Here is an 18,232-nt window from a genome sequence, read left to right on the forward strand (position 1 = left end):
AACTCATCTTTCAAATAAATAAAATAAAATCTTTTTTACAAAAGGATATATTATTATAGTGAAAAGGGAAGCCTACACAAACATGATCCCTGTCACAGAACAAAATTTATGATGTTGAAATGAGGAGCAAAAGACTCTAAGGGAGTCTGCATTTCAAACAAGTCACTAAAACTAACTCAGAAGACAACAGAACAGTGCCCTTCACTTGCAAAGTATGCCAATGTAACTCTGACCTCAAAGACTCATGGGCACTATTCTAGGAATAAGAAATAAGTTCCTTTCATCTTTGCCTTTGTTTGAGCACTGACAATAGATGAATTCCCTGTGCCAAATCCTGCCCATGAGAAACTGATACACTGATCTAAGAACATGAATTGGCTTTATAGTTTCTTGTGGCATCGGGCTAACCTAACTGGATCAAACACAAATAAGATGCGGAGGCAGATGGTTGTAGGCAGTATACCATCTCCTTACAAATATATACTTACTAATAGGCAACCTGTTAGCGAACATGAACAAAAGCATCATTGCTCACAATCTCTATAGCTCCTAATACAGCTCTATGTGTAATTGGTGCTCAAGATCATTGGTTTACTATTTAATAAGCTATCTTGACAGGGATTCTCACAAATTCAGAATGTATAAGCAGATGCATAAAAAAGTTCAGCTAAGGACTACTGATTGTATACCAAGCACTGTGCCAGGGGCCAGAAATACAGTGATTGAATAAGATGAATGTGTTGTCCAATCTTTTTGAGTTTATATTCTCCATCAGGGTTTTTTCTGTGGCCTTTTCTACCTAAATGAGATAGAAACCCATTCCTATGGCAGAAGTAAACTTGGAATTCTCAACTCCTTGCTTCTTCCGTGAAGTTTTCCATCAGTACTATGCTAGCAGGATGGAACAAGAAATTATAATGTGTATTGACTAAATGGGAGTCAGGAAGTGTTGGATGAAGGGTAAAGAAAAATGATGTACCTTTGTAGGTAAGGAAATGCTCTTCAACAAGCTCTGTTGATGGTGGGGAAGAAAGTAGGCTGAGGGGCACAGAGTAGAGGTAGGAATATTCACCAGGGCCACCAGAACTACAGCAAAGATTCCAGCATTTCTTTTTTTTTATTATTTGGAGCATTTCTGTGACCAATGAAATAGTTTATAACCTGTCTGCCAACCTGTAGATCTTTTCCACCTGGGTATTAATTAGCATCAATATTTTATCAGCCAATGCCTTTAATAAAAATATTTGTGTATTTATTTGAGAGATAAGAGTTACAGACTGGGGGGTGGGGAAAGACAGAGAGAAAAGTCTTCCTTCCATCCACTGTTTCGTTCCCCAAGTAGCTGCAATGGCCAGAGCTGAACCAATCTGAAGCCAGGACCCAGGAACTTCTTCTGGGTCTTCCATGCAGGTGCAGGAGCCCAAGTACTTGGGCCATCTTCTACTGCTTTCCCAGGCCATTAGCAGAAAGCTGGATTGAAAGAAAAGCAACCATGACATGAACTGATACCCATAAGGGATGCTGGTGCTGCAGGCAGAGGCTTAACCTACTAGACCGCGGCACCAGCCCCACAGCCAATATGGCAAGCTTTGTTTTTTCCTCCTGCAAGAAACCCATCAAGATTACAGATGCATATATATCATGCTCCATATCTTCCAGGATAACTGGAATTATTGGCTTGAATTTTTCATTTTAGTGTAGTAATAGTTTCAATAAATGAAATTTATTAAATCTATTTATAAATGTGATTCAATATTTCTATCTATAGAATGCTTCCCATCTTTCATAAAGTTGAAAATTATGTCACACTATTATATACTAACTTAAGTAAAGTGGTCATCTGTTCACAAGATTAATAATCCCTGTTTTGAGGCTTAGAGACTCTGCAGAAGGTGACTTGACCCGAAGATGTGACTAGAAAATCAAAATTGTCCCACTTCTATTAAACCTGCCTCACTGGCACAGCCCACTTTGGTTCTCCTATTTCGTAGGATTTCGAAGGCTGGTTCTACATTCCTGTTGTCTCAGCAATAATTCTTGTCTTTCCACTAAAGCAGTTTTATTTCCTGACAGGCACTGCAGCTTATGGAAGTCAGTGCTATTGGGAAAATATTCCAAATGCACAGGTTACGTGGCTGATGGAAAATAGGCATTAACGGAAAAGGGACTGGCACCAAGTTCTCTTCCGATTGCTATTTTGGAACTTCTGGTTTTCCTGTGGAACTCCAAGTCAGTGGTGATTGCAAAACCAAAAAGCCCAAACAGAATATTAGAAAAGCAAATGGCCAGAAGGAGCTCATTTAGAAAATAGATAAATACAAGTTGTGTTTTATGAGTTTTTATTTTGAACTCAGACAGAATGGGTAACATCTAGAGAATGGGTAATGTTGAGCCTTAGAGAGCGATGCAGTGGAATTTCTTTATTTCTCCTTTGTTTCAAATCGGTCTGTATTTAATACCAGCCTCCTTAGAAAGATTCTGCAGTTGCGTGCTATGGGTACAAGGCATGATCTGACTTGTAGACAATTTTCTCGTGCAGCCTGTGGCAGCCAGCGCCACCTAGCTTCTCTATTTTATTCTCAACTCAATTTTCAAGATTGTTTAAGGAGTCGTTGTAGGTGCTCTCTACCCCTCTCACTGTTGGAAGCAGGGTCAGGACTGCCCTGAATGGCTTTCAGGTGGCAGGGCATGTTCTCCCAAGTCTGTAGAACTTTAGGTGGGATTGATGTGGCTTCTCAGTGCATTGCCTACTTGTCTTGTCTTTGACAAATCTTTATGTGGCAAGCAAATAGTGTGCACAGAGACCTGGCTTCCACACTTCAGTCACTATGCTACACATTTAGGAGAACTTCTAAGAAGCGAGTCTGTGCTAGGCTAACACTCAGGGACTGCTTCCTAATAAGGGAGATAAGAATAGGTCACCCCAAAATATGCTACTTTAATGTAAGTATGATTTTGACCTGGAGGCAACTGAGAAAATTTAAATATAGAATTATCTACCTATCCCCCTTAGGAAGATGTCCACCCCCTCTCTAATCCCGTATCAGAAAAAAGATTAACCTCTTGCTTTCTGTTCACATTTTCAGTCTCACTCTCACGTAACATCTTCAGTTATGCATGGCCAACCATGATCCAAAAATACTAAATGGAAAATTCCAGAAAGAAACAATTCATAAGTTTTAAGGTGCATGCCTTTTTGAATAGTGTAATGACATCTGGTATCAACCCACTCCATTCTGCCTATGAAGCATTCCTTTAGCCAGTATATCCATGCTGTGTCAGCTACCTGCCCATTGATCACCTAGTAGCTATCTTGGTTATCAGGTCGACTGTTGTCATGTCCCAGGGTTAGTATTCAAGTAACATTTCATTTAATAATGTCCCCAAAAGCACAAGGGTAGTGATGCTGGCAATTTTGATAGTGCATTGCTATAATTGTTCTAGCCTAATTTATAAATTTCACTTTATCATAGTCATGGATGTATTCATAAATAGGAAAAAATGTAGTGTACATGGGTTTCATTATTACTTCAGTTTCAGGTATTCAACATATCCCCTGCAGGTCAGGGGAAACTACTGCATAAAAAGCCTTCCTAAAGAGCCTTTAGGGGCTGGCACCGTGGCTCAGCGAGTTAAGCTGCCAGTTGAGGTGCTGGCATCCCATATGGGTGCTGGTTTGAGTCCCAGCTGCTCCGCTTCTTATCCAGCTCCATTTTAAAGTGTCTGGGAAAGCAGCAGAGATTGGCTCAAGTCCTCAGGCCCCTACATCCATGTAGGAGACCCAGAGGAATTTCCTGGCTCCAGCCATTACAATCATTTGGGGGAGTGAACCAGCTGAAATGAGATCTCTCTGTGTGTCTCTACTCTGTAACTTTGACTTTCAAACAAATAAATAAATTTTTTGGAAAAAAAAACTTTGTTTACCATTAATTGTCCCCATATATTTATCTCCTCACAATTTACCACATCTAGAAGACAGAAATCCCTTTCCTCTGTCTTATTAATTCTCTAAAACTTGCAACTCTTTGTTAAAATAGTATATGCGTCCCCAAATTTAACTGTTCCTCTGAATTTCTCACTTCTTTTTTGTGAAGTCACCATGCACGTCAATATATACACATTAAATAAACTTTGTATGATTTTCTTCTGTAAATCTGTTTTGTGTCAGTTTAATTCACAGACCCAAGCACTGAGTGTATAAAGTTAAAGAAAAAGGTTTTCCACCCATACACCTATCTAGGCCCAGTGAACAGTTGATGACTAAACCATGAGAAAAGTTAGAATGTCTAGGGAAAGAGGTATGAAGTGCTTGGCCTTCGTTCAGAATGTACTTAATCTTTCTGATGTTTCAAAGATAACCATGACTTCATCCAAAGCTTCCGTGCCCATGATAGCCAACTGTTATCATGTAAGAAAGAGGGGACATAGAATCATGGACAGGGCTTGTTCTTTGCTGTTGAAACCAAGTGTTCAGGAGCATGATTTCATAGACTTTAGAGTCCGTGAATGTTTGGAACATAAAAATAAAATCAACACAGGGAAATATAACAGGCAGGAAAATCATATACTTGGATTTTCTGGAAGGCCTTTCTTTTCGTTTTGTTTTGGAAGCTGGGACAATATAATTAACAACTACTAGTTCAGTGAGGGAATTTTCCAGATGGTGATGATGATTATGAAGACCAAGAAATTAGAAGCTGTTACATATTCATGAGAAGACTTTAATGGGCTAGACTCCCTGCTGCCTCCTGTAGATGTAGACTTTTTTTAAGAAAATGACTAAAATTACTTCAGTTTCCAGTGGTAGCAACTGGAAGGAGAAAGAAATAATTCCTACAAGTCTAAAAACTCTTTCCATTCCAATGAAAAATTAGATGAATATGTCCAAATTCAGCATGTTTCCTTGGGAGCTAAAATTCTATTATGCTATGTACTAAATGAGTCTGTTTTCCCCCAAAAGGCTCTGATTAAGAATACAAACCTGGGGCCAGCATTATGGCATAGCAGGTAAAGCTGTCGCCTACAATGCTGGCATCTCATATGGCACTGGTCTGTGTCCTGGCTGCTCCACTCCCCTTCCAGCTCCCTGCTAATGGCCTGGCAAAAACGCAGTGGAAGATGGCCCAAGTTCATGGGCCCCTGCTACCTACCCATGTGGGAGCCCTGAAAGAAGCTTCTGGCTCCTGGCTTCAGCCTACCCCAGTCCTGGCCTTCTGGCCATCTGGGGAGTGAAACACTTACCTTAGCCAAAAGGCTGAGAAATGATGGGGAGTGAAACAGCAAATGAAAAATATTTTATTCTCTCTCACTGCTTCTCTGTAAGTCTGACTTTTTAAATAAATACATAAAAATCTTTAAAGAGAGAGAGAAAAAAAATCTAAGTTACAAAACAAAGATAATTGGAGTCTAGCAAAAATCTCCAGTTCCAAGACAATCATTCTTTACTGATAAAAAGTGTGGATAAAAGTTCAATGTAAAATCCATGGAATTCTCATGCATGTTGTTTTGAACTGAGTTTGGACTATGGAATTCTTGAAATAACTCACACAAAAATCTCAGATGTTGATGTCTTTCCTGACCCTCCTCAAGGTAGCTATATGAGAAATAGCAATGACTTTCACCCCAACATTTGCTGACAGTAAAATATAATGTAAAACATTTATTTGTCATTTTGGAAATCACAGTCTGCATACCATTTAATGTACCCATAGTGTATTTCATTTCAATTTAGCATAGATAATCATAAAACCAGTTATTCTCTGATGCAGACCTTTTGATTTTTGCTTAAATCTAGCAATTTAAATGATGCTTAGAATCAAGACCCAACCAAAATTACATTTACAACTAAACATTTTAGAATTTTACAAGTTTTAAAATTTACAAGTGACAAAATAAGGAGGTTTTTTCTTTAAAAAATAAATATTTTCTTAAATGTAAACCATTAGCAAAGGGAGATTTTGGTTTACTCTCTGTAGTGGCCTGATTGGTGATCACTATCAAAATACAGGTCTATCCAAACCTATGAAAGTGAGTAGATTTGGGGAAGGGGGCTTGGGCAGACACAATTAAGTAAAAGACCCCAAAATGAGATCATCCTGGATTAGACGAGTGCCAGTTCCAGTAACAATATCTTTATAGGACAAGAAAAAGACACAGACAGAGAATGAGAGAATGAGACCATGAGACCATGAGAAAACAGAGACAGAGCGGGAAGTGACGCTGCTACAGAACACCAAATGCCTCAGGCCACCAGAAGCTGAAAGAGGTGAGAGAGGATTCTCCTCTGGCTTCATTACTGGAAGCATGACTCTGCCAGCACCTTGATTTCAGCGTTGCAACCTCCAAAAACATGAGAATACACTTATTTTGTTTTAAGCCACCAAGTGTGTGATGGTTCATTACATGAGCCCTAAGAAATTAATATACTCAAATATTACCAAAAAAAGTACCCACACAGAGGAATGCATATTTAAAAACAAAGCCTTCTCCACTAATAAGTGCAGGGAGCCGTCCCTCCCATTCAGCCTTTACACCCACCGGCATAGATACTACAGTAAGAAAGTTTTCATACTTTAGAGCTTGGAAGTCTAAAAATCAAAGAAAGCAGTGAAACTACTGAAACTACTTTTTATGCATCATTCCCCAAGGATGTTTTATTCAATTACTGCTCTGGATTTTCCTAAGATGCCCTCTTCTATTTAGGGAACCCCTATATAACCTTCAAGATGCAAGTCAATTATTGCCAATTCTTTTATAAAGCTGCCCTACACACACACACACACACACACACACACACATATATACACACATACATGCACATTACTCACTCTTTACTCCAGCTTCTACATTATTTGTGTATTTTTTTTTTACTTACCTCTATTGGAACACACATTACAATGCTTTGTAGTTCCCAGTTTATAGATCTATCTCACCCTCTAGGTGGTAGGGTTTCTAAGTACAACTGTGCTACCTATTTATTCCCCTACCTCTCTATATGTAGTCTGCAATCATTTCATGGTGCAGCCTGGATTTCTTTACAGCATAGTTTCTGGGAAGCAGAAGCTACCAGCTCTCCTAAAGCCTCAACTCCAAAGTCCTAGAGAGTCACTCCTGTTTCATTCTTTTTTTTCAAAGCAAGTTATAAGGCTATGCCCAAATTCAAGTCTGTGGGAAACAGATCACCTCTTGATCTAAGAAACTATGCAGGCTTGTAAAGAGGTGGGAGAACAGTCGGTGCCCTTATTTGGAAGCTAACTTATCTCACCTGCGCTTTAACATGAGCTCTGTTTCTTAGTGATGGTGTGACCTTGGCTACAGATACATGAATTCTATATTTGACATCTTTTTATTTGAGACTGGGATATCACTGTCTACTTGATAAGACTTTTTTAAAAGAGTCAAAACTATATTATAATTTACTTCATGTAGCATATACTCATCTGTTTTCCATTACTATAAATCAGTTTCTGAATCTTGGTGATGTGTACAGAAAAGAGGTTGATTTAGCTGATGGTTTTGGAGGATGAAAATTGAGGAGCAGGCAGTTCCACACTTCTGGCAATGGTGAGGACCCCACAGTGGAGGGTGCCATGGTGGAGAGTACCTGAAGAGAGGTCATCCGGCAGGACCAGAGTCAGAGCCTAACTGGGGTGTGAGGACTACACCAATCCTTTATGATGATGGTATGTCCCCAACAACCTCAAACCAGGTCCATCTCTTAAAGGTCTCACCACCTCATAATGTTGCAAAACAAAGCTGCCAACACATGAAACCTTGGGTGCCACACTCAAATCATACCCAAACTGCAGCATGTTGTTCTTTGCACACAGTAAGTAGCCTTTGAACAACTAATTTTCCTCTTCTCCTAAATTAGGAAGTATTAGAAAACAAGAAGTCAGTAAATGCCTGAAAAAGGAAATGGGGGGAAAATGAAGACACAGGGACAACAATAACAACATTTATCAACTCCAATAATTTTTTCTAAAACCTAATCGTGTTATCATTAAGCAGCTATAGCTGAAATAACCATATCTGTGAAGAGACGCATTCTTGGTACTCAGCAGCAAAGAGCACTCTTCTAGGAAACTTCATCATTAATTTTAAGGGTAGATTCTGCAGCTTTGCAAGATTTAGAGATTTGTGTTTTTTTAGAAACAGTTATTGCCTCAATTAAAGCAATACAGACATTGAGAAAATTTTAGATAATATAGGAACAGAGTAGGAAGAAAATGATAATCACTCAGAATGATATCACAAAATATAATGATTAGAAATATCTGAACATATTTTCTTAAACTTATTTTGTTATCAAAATGTGCATGCAGGGCTGGCTTCGTGACTGTACAATCTGTGTAGTCACACGGATTCCTATCTCCACCAGGCCTCATTTCTTATTTCAAGTACTCCTGCTACCATCTTGAAATTCTTAATAAGCTTTTCCCTTGTAGTCCCAACTTACCATTTTGCACATAACCCTGCAATTACGTGGCCAGTCCTGGTTGCACATGTGTTCATGTTTTCAGGGATGTCTGTGAACAAAAATGTGGATGAATTATTTGGTATACGTACATTAAGGCTTCAAGTATATTTATAATTGCACTGTCACATTTTAATATAATATTTCAATTTTACTGAACATATTTTATAAGCATTATTTTAAAAGCTGTATAGGTTTTTTGCACAAATTTGTGTTTCAACAAACTATCCCATTTTTATTAAACTCTCAGGTTATTTACATGTCAAATTTTATTAATTATTGTACAGCAAATAAATTTGTGCATAAATTTTCTTCTTCATCTTTTATTTATTTCTGTATTACATCCCTGAAAATGAATTAAAATAAAAAAGTATGACCTTTATAAGTTTTTGGAAAAATATCTTTAAGTTTTTGGAAAAATATCTTCAAGATTTTTTTTAGTAAAACTGTCCAGATTTATAGTCAGAGGAGCAGTCAACAAATGTCTTTGGTATATTTTGTAAAAACCACTTATATATAGAATTCATTTAGAGTCAATTTGCGCAATGTTTGAGAATTCATACTTCAGTTTTAATTATCTCCCTAATATTTACTACTGAGGTAAAGATTTTGCACAATCTCTCTGTGCCTCAGCTTCCTTATCTCCTTACATAAGAAAACCAGAATGCGTCTGGTTTTCCATTTGGATGGCAGGGACCCGAGTACTTGAGCCACCATCTGCTGCCTCCCAGGGTGTGCATTAACAGGAAGCTGTGTTGGAAGCAAGATCAAACCCAGACACTCCCTTTTCAGGTGCAGACATCCCATGCGGCAGCCCTACTTCTAGGCTAAACACCCACTCCAAAGCAGAAAACATAGTACAAGTGTAATGAGTACTATGGAAGAAGAAGAAGAAGAAAAAAGCTTTTCAAAGAGTATCCAGCTGAGCATTACAAATTTAAAAAACTGGATCTGTTGGATAGGTAACAGTATATACTCAAGTCAAAATAAGTCAATGAATGTCAGGTTGAAAGGTGTACCTGATTGGCACCGCAGTTCACTGGGCTAATCCTCTGCCTTGCGGCGCCAGCACACTGGGTTCTAGTCCCGGTGGGGGCGCCGGATTCTATCCTGGTTGCCCCTCTTCCAGGCCAGCTCTCTGCTGTGGCCAGGGAGTGCAGTGGAGGATGGCCCAAGTGCTTGGGCCCTGCACCCCATGGGAGACAAGGAGAAGCACCTGGCTCCTGCCATCAGATCAGCGCGGTGCGCCGGCCGCAGGGCGCCGGCCGCGGCGGCCATTGGAGGGAGAACCAACGGCAAAGGAAGACCTTTCTCTCTGTCTCTGTCTCTCACTGTCCACTCTGCCTGTCAAAAAATAAAAAATAATAAAAAATAAAAAAAGGTGTACCCTAGTGTAATAAGGTGGGTGTCCATATGAAGAAGAGTCAGGAAATCAGGGGTGGTGGGAGGTCAGAAAAATAACAGAAAGGAGGAGCCTTGTGTGGGCCAACAAGAAGCATGCTGACGATTCATCCTGCGGACAGCAACTAAAGCACCAGGGCAAAGGTACCTAGGATATTGGCAAAAGAAGTGACTAAAGCCATGAACTGTGGAATCCAAGCTATGGAGGAATGGAAATAAATAACAGAGGGTGCTCACAGAGAGAAATTAGAGATATTCAAAGACCAGAGGTCATGATCAAGACTAAAGAGAGGTCAGAATAAGAGGTCCTATAAGAGTCATCTGTAAGATAAGGGATTAGAGTCAGAGCAAGGGAACTCTGGTTTCCAGGATGGAGTAGCTTTAAGTGAAAAAAAAATGGACCAAGTTACAGTCATGACAGTAGGAGAGGAGATCAGTGGGACAAAGATGTCATCAAAATTAGCAGCCAGTGCAATGGACTGATTAGACACATGTAGCTGACATTAAATTTGGAAAGCATAAAATCACATTTATTCTAAGTACCTAACACTGTGCATAGTATAATCATAGTATATGTCTGGTTTTGATCTTGCTTCCAACACAGCTGACATTAAATTTGGAAAGCATAAAGTCACATTTATTCTAAGTACCTAACACTGTGCATAGTATATTCAAGAATTCAATAATTGGTAGATGTCATTGTTCTGAAAGCGCTCAATGAAATACACAAACCTAGAAGAGAATCAGAGTCTTACAAAGAAAATAGATGTTATCTTACAAAAGTGGTATCATTAGGTACCACAAATAAATACTACCTTACAAAAGTAGTATCCTCTCCAAAGATGGTTTAAACTCAAATTTATAGTATTTAAGAATACAGAGATAACAGGATGTTAGATACACCACTGATTAAAGGTATTTTCCATCTTACAGATTTATATGGAAGATGCTTGCTTCTCTGTCTTCAGTTATCAAAACAGAAACAGTTGTTTCTCGTTTTTTGTTTTATTTACTTTTAAAAAATTATTTGAAAGGCAGAATGAGAGAGACAAAGAGTGAGGGCATGTGTGTGAGGGACCCAAGGACTGGAGCCATGCCCTGCTGCCACCCACAGTGCACATTAGAAGGAAGCTGCATGGGAAACGGGGCAGGCACTCTAATACAAGATTTTTGCATCCAAGTAGTGTATGAGTAATAAGTGCCACACAGCCATCTCACTAGTGACTTTGTAATCAGAAAATTTCAGAGTGGAAGGGAGCGAGGAATAAATGCTTCTGGGACCATCCTAATTTGGAGGGTGGAGAGGAAGGAGAAGGAGAAGACAAAATATCTTAGAAGGAAGATAGCTACACAGCTCCACAAGCCATTATACAGATGCACTGGGACACCCAGATGGCCAAAACAAAAAGGAACCTGCTCTCCATTCTTTCCCACTTAAACAATTTCTACTTCATTTCATATAAAAACAATCTAGTTTAACGAGTTTTTAAAAAATTCAAAAAGTTGGCCAGTGCCATGGCTCACTAGGCTAATCCTCCGCCTAGCGGCGCCGGCACACCAGGTTCTGGTCCCGGTCGGGGCGCCAGATTCTGTCCCAGTTGCCCCTCTTCCAGGCCAGCTGTCTGCTGTGGCCCAGGAGTGCAGTGGAGGATGGCCCAAGTACTTGGGCCCTGCACCCCATGGGAAGCCAGGAGAAGCACCTGGCTCCTGCCATTGGATCAGCGCGGTGCACCGGCCGCAGCACATTGGCGGCCATTGGAGGGTGAACCAACGGCAAAAGGAAGACCTTTCTCTCTGTCTCTCTCTCTCTCACTGTCCACTCTGCCTGTCAAAAAAGAAAAAATTCAAAAAGTCTTTATTCAGAGCAATTTTCTGCCACAATATAATATATAATACATAATAGAAAGGGACTTCAAAAAGTTCATGGAAAATGGGGAATTAAATAATAATAGACTTTTCTATGAAGACCCCACATTTAACACTATACAACATTTGGGATATGTTTGGCCAAATACCAGAAATTTTCTTAAATATTTAAACTTCTTTTTCCTCTTTATAAGATGGTATTTATTTGAGAGGCAGAGAGACAGTGACAGACACAGAAAAAGAAAGAGACAGAGCCCCATCTGCTAGTTCACTCCCACAATAGCTGGAACTGAATTAGTTGAGCAGAAGCTAGGAATTGGGAATTCAATTCAGGTCTCCTACATAGGTGGTAGGATCCCATTTACTTCAGCTATCACCACTGCTTTCCAGATTCCAAGTTACTAGGAAGCCAGAATCAGGGACCAGAGCCTAGCATCATATTCCAACATGAGATGCAGGCATCGTAACTGCCAGACTAAATGCCTACTCTATTAAATGTTTAAGTTTTTGATAGAGGATCTTAAAAATCCAATTGTTCTCCTTGAATTTGATCTTATTCTGCCCTCTGAAACAATATAGGAATGAAAAGCATAAATTGAAGCTTAACTTCATTTAACCATCAATGCCTTTTGCTCTTTGTCAAATGGCTTGGTCCCACAACCTAACTGCAGAGAAGGCAACCATAATCTGACCCTGGAGAAGGCAATATAGTTGAGTCCAAAATTTTTAAGATGCATTCTCTGACTCAAAGTGTTTAGTACAAGCTGAAGTCAGTACATTTGGGGCAGGGAGAAGGGAGTTGTGAGTCAATCCTAGTGTGTAGCACAGGCCTAGGGATAGGCTAACAATAGTGACACAAAGATTTTGTTATGGCAGCCAAAACAGGGAAGATGGGAGGCTGGATGTGATTCAGTTACTAACTTGGGAAACCATGAGTTCTTATGAGTAAAGCATGCCCAGGATAATGAAAGTATAAAAATATATTTACACAATAGTCATTGAAGTTGAGTGTTTTTCATCTTGTTTTCTAGTCTACTGGCTAAACAGGAAGTTTTTTGCAGGATGCTCCAATATCCTCTGTTCAGGGTAACAACTTTAGCACTTTGCTTTCCTTTTCTCCCACGATACACTTAATGTTTCCGCTCTAGGTCCTGGACTCAGTCGCAGATTTCCTGCAGGAAGCTCAGGCTCCTTAACTCTCTGCAAGGATCAGTAATACCCTGCGTGAGAGTAACCAGGAATCACTTAGAGAGAGACTCGATTCACTGATGTGCCTTGGGGAAGGTCGGAATTGATGAGCTAAGGAAACCTCATACAAAATATTCTCTAGAAGTACTTAAAATAATTACTGATTGATCAGAAAGGAGAATAATAATAATCCACTGGGGTTAATTTTATGTGAGAAAGGTCTTCCTCCAGGCCCTCTCTTAACACCTAGAAATCATTACAAAGACTAAAGGCTATTGTTATTTAAAGATGATGATGAAAACAACATTAAGCCAATGGGAATTTGCCATGTGGTTTAATATCCAGGGTGATTATCTCAACAACTTCCAACTTTTATTGTAAATTAATCTCCTATTCTTCTGGTCATATTTAATTATAAGTTCTGCCCTTCTGATTCAATATGTTATAATTACGGAGAATGTGGACTGAGTCACAGGGCCCTGGGTTTAAATCACAGCTCTGATACTTCCACCTGTGCAATGTTGAGGCGGTAAGTCTATTTTGGGAGTTTCTGTTTTTCTTCTTCTTTAAAATGGGAATGGTAATCATATTTAACTGAATCACAAAATTATTTCATTCTTGTAGAACAAAATCCACATAATTTGTTATAAGGATTAAAGAGTTAATACATGTAGAGTTCCTGGCATACTGCTAAAGTTAAAATTCAATAAAGTAATTATATTTTATTTTTATTATGTTACATCATTTGTCTTTTCAATCTATAATTTTTGAGTGTTTTAGTAACATTCTGGAGTATAAGATCTTGAGGGCACCAGGTCTATAAGCATTGCTATAGGCTATAAGCATTCAGCCCTATAATAATGCCTGATACCTAGTATGAGCTCAATAAATATTTGCTGCATCGATGAATAAATTAATAGCATGCAGATAATTATAACAAGATAGACTTTACCACCAGCCTGATAATCTGGAGCTATTTTGTCCCATTTCTTGTTTAGTGAAATGAGCTACTTGTTGAAACAGCAACTTTTCCAAGATAGCAGGATTGGTGTATTTTTGAAATCCCTCATCTCTAGAGATTCCGTGACTTTCCAGAGGATCTACAGGATCAGACTAAAGAAACAGCTGAAGTTAAAAGGAGGGCTGTACTTTGAATAATGATTCGCAGCAGGGACACCCCTTATTGGCTCTTCTTGGCAAACTCAGCCTAGTTATGCCTATTCAGAAGCAAAAACGGGGCTGAATTTTGCCATTTACCTTCTCAACTTTATCTTTAGCTTAATTCCTTTCCCTCACAATAAACAAAGATAATTTGTAGCAAAATAGGTCTTAGGCCTGACCCTTGGCATTGACTGAATTTATCAGAAAGATAAGAAAATGGCTTCAAGCATGAAATTTCATGGGTATTTTGAATCTATAAATAGACATTGGTAATTTTAGCAAAATTAACATACTGATCAGGACTTTTTTTTGTAACAGTTGTATGGTCTTTAAGGAAGAGTGTGAATGTAACACAAGTGACTTCAAAAGTTCATGGAAAATGATAGAAACAGATACGTTTATTTGGGTACAGAAAATGCTGGAATAATGCATACTCTTTTTTTTTTTTTTTGACAGGCAGAGTGGACAGTGAGAGAGAGACAGAGAGAGAGGTCTTCCTTTTTCCGTTGGTTCACCCCCCAGTGGCCACTGCGGTTGGTGCGCTGCACTGATCCGAAGCCAGGAGCCAGGTGCTTCTCCTGGTCTCCCATGCGGGTGCAGCACTTGGACCATCCTCCACTGCACTCCTGGGCCACTGCAGAGAGCTGGCCTGGAAGAGGAGCAACCGGGACAGAATCTGGCACCCCAACCAGGACTAGAACCTGGTGTGCCAGCCGGAATAATACATACTTTTTAAAATAATATGAATTCCATTAACTTTTTTAAAGATTTATTTGTTTATTTATTTATTTATTTGAAAGGCAGAGTTAGAGAGAGGCAGAGAGAGAGAAAGAGAGGTCTTCTATCCACTGGTTCCCTCCTCAGATGGCCGCAACAGCTGGAGCTGTGCCAATTTGAAGCCAGGATCCAAGAACTTCTTCTGGGTCTCCCACATAAATGCAGAGGGTCCTAGGACTTGGGCCATCTTCCACTGCTTTCCTGGGCCAGAGAGCTGGATCGGAAATGGAGCAGCCGGGATTCAAACCAGCACCTTCATAGGATGCTAGCACTGCAGGCAACGGCTTTACTGGCTGTGCCGCAGTGCTGGCCCCTCCATTAACTTTTTGAAGACCCTGTGTATTCATGGATCTCAAAAATTTTTTGCACCAAAACTTATATGTTAATTCAATTTTCCACAGAATTTTTGAAGTACACATATATTTCCTAGTAAAAGTAAGAATGGTGGAACCAGTATCATGGCATAGTCACCTGAGCCATCATCTACAATACCAGCAGCCCTTATGGGCACCAGTTCATGTCATGGGTGCTCCACTTCCAATCCAGTTCCCTGTTAATGGCCTGGGAGAGCAGTGAAGGATGGCCCAAGTACCTGAGCCCATGCAAGCCTGGAAGGGGCTGAAGCCACTTTGCTCCTGGTTTCAGCCCAGCCCAGGTTTGGCTCTTGCAGCCATTTGGAGAGTGAATCACAGATTTCTCTGTGTCTCTCCCTCTCTCTGTAACTCTGCCTCTAAAAATAAAATTTTAAAAGTCTTTATTTTTAAAAAACAATACAAAGTAGGGATGGCTTACATAGGTACAATTTCATGTCAGTTAAAAATTTTTAAGTTGATTTTAAAATAAAATAATAAAAAATATAGCTAATAAAAGACAAGAATGGTACAGATAGGCTAAAGTGTAAGTAGCAAATGAACTGGCTCTGGGATACACAGTCTGCGTTCCAGCCTTTGGTCCATCACCTACTTACTGTAAGATTCTGGGAGAGCTACCTCACCTCCCTACGCATATGTTTCCCATGCATTAAATGAAAGTGCACACAAAGCAGCTTGCACAATGCCTGGGGTGGTGAGCACTTAATAAATGTCATTTTTTGCTGTTAATATGGTGTTAACAGAGATAACATCTGCTTCGGAAGAGGCGCTTCTGGAAAGACAAGATCATCAAAACCCTTTCTTCTTTTTGTTTTGTTCCCATTTGCATCATTTCCCCTAAAATAGTGTCAGTCTTGAGGTATGTAAATTTTTGCTCAGCTGAAAACAAGTTTAGTATTGTAGATATGACATGGTTGATCATATTCATGTGCTTAAAAATAAAAGATCAACACCAACAAAAAAAACCTTTTTGATGATGTCTACCGGAAATCTTGCAACTTTGCTTTATCTCTTGACCATCTTCCTGTTTCAATAAAGATTCTCATGAGACTCTTAGAAGAATAGAATCAAACAAACCCAGGAGTGAGCTGAACACTCGCTGGTGTTTTGAGGATGTTGTTGATATTTTAAATCCTGTTTTCTTCCTGGACGGAGTGCCGCTGGTACCAGGTGCTTCTCCCCCTGTTATCGTGTCCTCCCGGGCCCTAGCCTGCTGGAAGCAGCTTCCTGCAGCCCCTGTGTGACACTGGCTGCAGAAGTATAGGAGAGAGCCTGTCAAAGGTTATCTTCCACCTGCATTACAGTTTCCATGCAAACCAAGGTTCACCACAATCTGGTATGACCATTTACATGACGTGCGAGGGGCCACATAGAAGAGACAAAGTTCCTGGTGAAGGAGAACTCAGAAAAAAATGACAGGGGATGGGCCACTCAGATGCTGAAGAGAATCCCAAGTCAGATGCTGTAACACTGGATAAAGGGAAAAGTAACGAGTGCTTGACACTCTGTATCTGACTTTTAGATTTCTTTATGTATATCTGATGCTCATGTCACTTCCAAGAACAACTTGGGTTTAGCCATCCAGAGAGATAACTTTTTGAACCCTGCTTTGAAAGAAAAATGCTTTTATCTTCTTGGATAATAGAGCACAAAAACTGAGAAATAACAGACCAATTTTACTCTGAGACTCAATGACAATTCATGAACTAATCAGAAAATAATAATTCTGGGAAAAGCGTTTGGTGCAGTTATTGAAACACCACTTGGGATGTCTGCATCCAATATTGGATGGCCTGGGTTGGAAACATGGCTACTCTTCTGATTCCAGCTTCTTGCTAATGGACTTCCTGAGAGGCAGCAAGTGATGGCTCAAGTACTTGGGTCCCTGCCACCCACATGGGAGCTCTGGATTGAGTTCCTGGCTCCTGGCTTCAGCCTGGCCCAGACCTAGTTGTTGTGAACACTGGGGGAGTGAATCAGCAGGTGGAAGACCACTCTCTATCTCTCTGCCTGTCAAAACACCTAAAACAAATAAATAAAAATTTTTCAACAGAAGCAAAGGATCTTAATTTTGTACTCAAACCTCCTAATTCACAGAGTCAAAAGAAAGATCAACTTCTGTCCAGCACTCCCTCCGAGACTGAGAAAGCTTGCAGGCAGGCAGGCAGGGACTCCCTGAAATCAACAACTGAGAATCTGAAGTCTTACTAAAGCCCAGTTACACATTCCAAGGCTCGACAACAAACAAACAACGTGTCTCTCTCCATAAGCCACTTACTTAAGGAAATGAATTACTAAGGTCGTATCCTCTGAGTTATCAGTTATTGACGGTAAAAGTAAAGAGTCAACTTAGGAATAGGGAAAATATTACCCGTGACACTTCCCCTAAGCCAGTCACAGCTATTTCCCCTCCACTACTCATGGCTTCCTTTCAGACACTGGCAATCTCAAGCAGCAGTCCTATAAATCCTAAAGCAGGCCCATTCCACCCCAGCCAGCTCAGTTACTTCAAGGGCAAATCACAGATCACACATCACAAGGGCAAATCACAAATTACAGCATGATTAGTCATTCTCCTGCTTGGCAGATTAGAGGAAAAGAATGTAGTGGTAGAGGGGTGATGCTGGATGAGGGGAAAGGATTTCTTAGAATCATTGCTATGATCAGTTTTTTATAGATTTCAGAAAACAGGGATTTGGAAAATACACAGAACAGCTTTTGTTTGGAATCAGCTTTTCTAGATTCAGGTAAAAACCCTTTTTCCTGAAACCTAAGGAAAATCCCTTTCCAGTACTTAGACAAAACTAAGAAGTTTTTAGAACACAGAGGGATTCAGAATTCCTTCTACTAAGCTAGAACAAGACTTTGTATAAGAGAAGTCATATTTCCAATAAAGAGACTTTGGAGTCTCAAAAGTAAGTGAGAAAAACTATTAATTAGATTTCTAAAAAACAAGCAAGCTTCATTACTCTTTTTTTTTGGGGGGGACAGG

At 39.8% G+C, this 18,232-nt stretch overlaps 1 long non-coding RNA gene across 4 annotated transcripts in view; it reads right to left on the reverse strand.

Moving 5' to 3' along the window:
• Positions 1-1,331: 1,331 nt before the first annotated feature.
• Positions 1,332-18,232, reverse strand: part of LOC138846027 (uncharacterized) — a 58,234-nt gene continuing 41,333 nt past the window's right edge. For 2 of the 4 annotated variants that reach the window (XR_016223496.1, XR_016223501.1), the window contains one exon: positions 14,850-15,070. This is a non-coding gene — a long non-coding RNA (uncharacterized LOC138846027). Of the gene's footprint in view, positions 1,471-8,458; positions 8,529-14,849; positions 15,071-18,232 lie in introns of those variants that run through there. The other 2 variants (XR_016223498.1, XR_016223500.1) reach the window with 2 other exon arrangements.

The sequence above is a fragment of the Oryctolagus cuniculus genome, chromosome 17, assembly GCF_051225735.1.
Source record: "Oryctolagus cuniculus isolate XC-2025 breed Fujian yellow rabbit chromosome 17, ASM5122573v1, whole genome shotgun sequence".
Taxonomy (NCBI): domain Eukaryota; kingdom Metazoa; phylum Chordata; class Mammalia; order Lagomorpha; family Leporidae; genus Oryctolagus; species Oryctolagus cuniculus.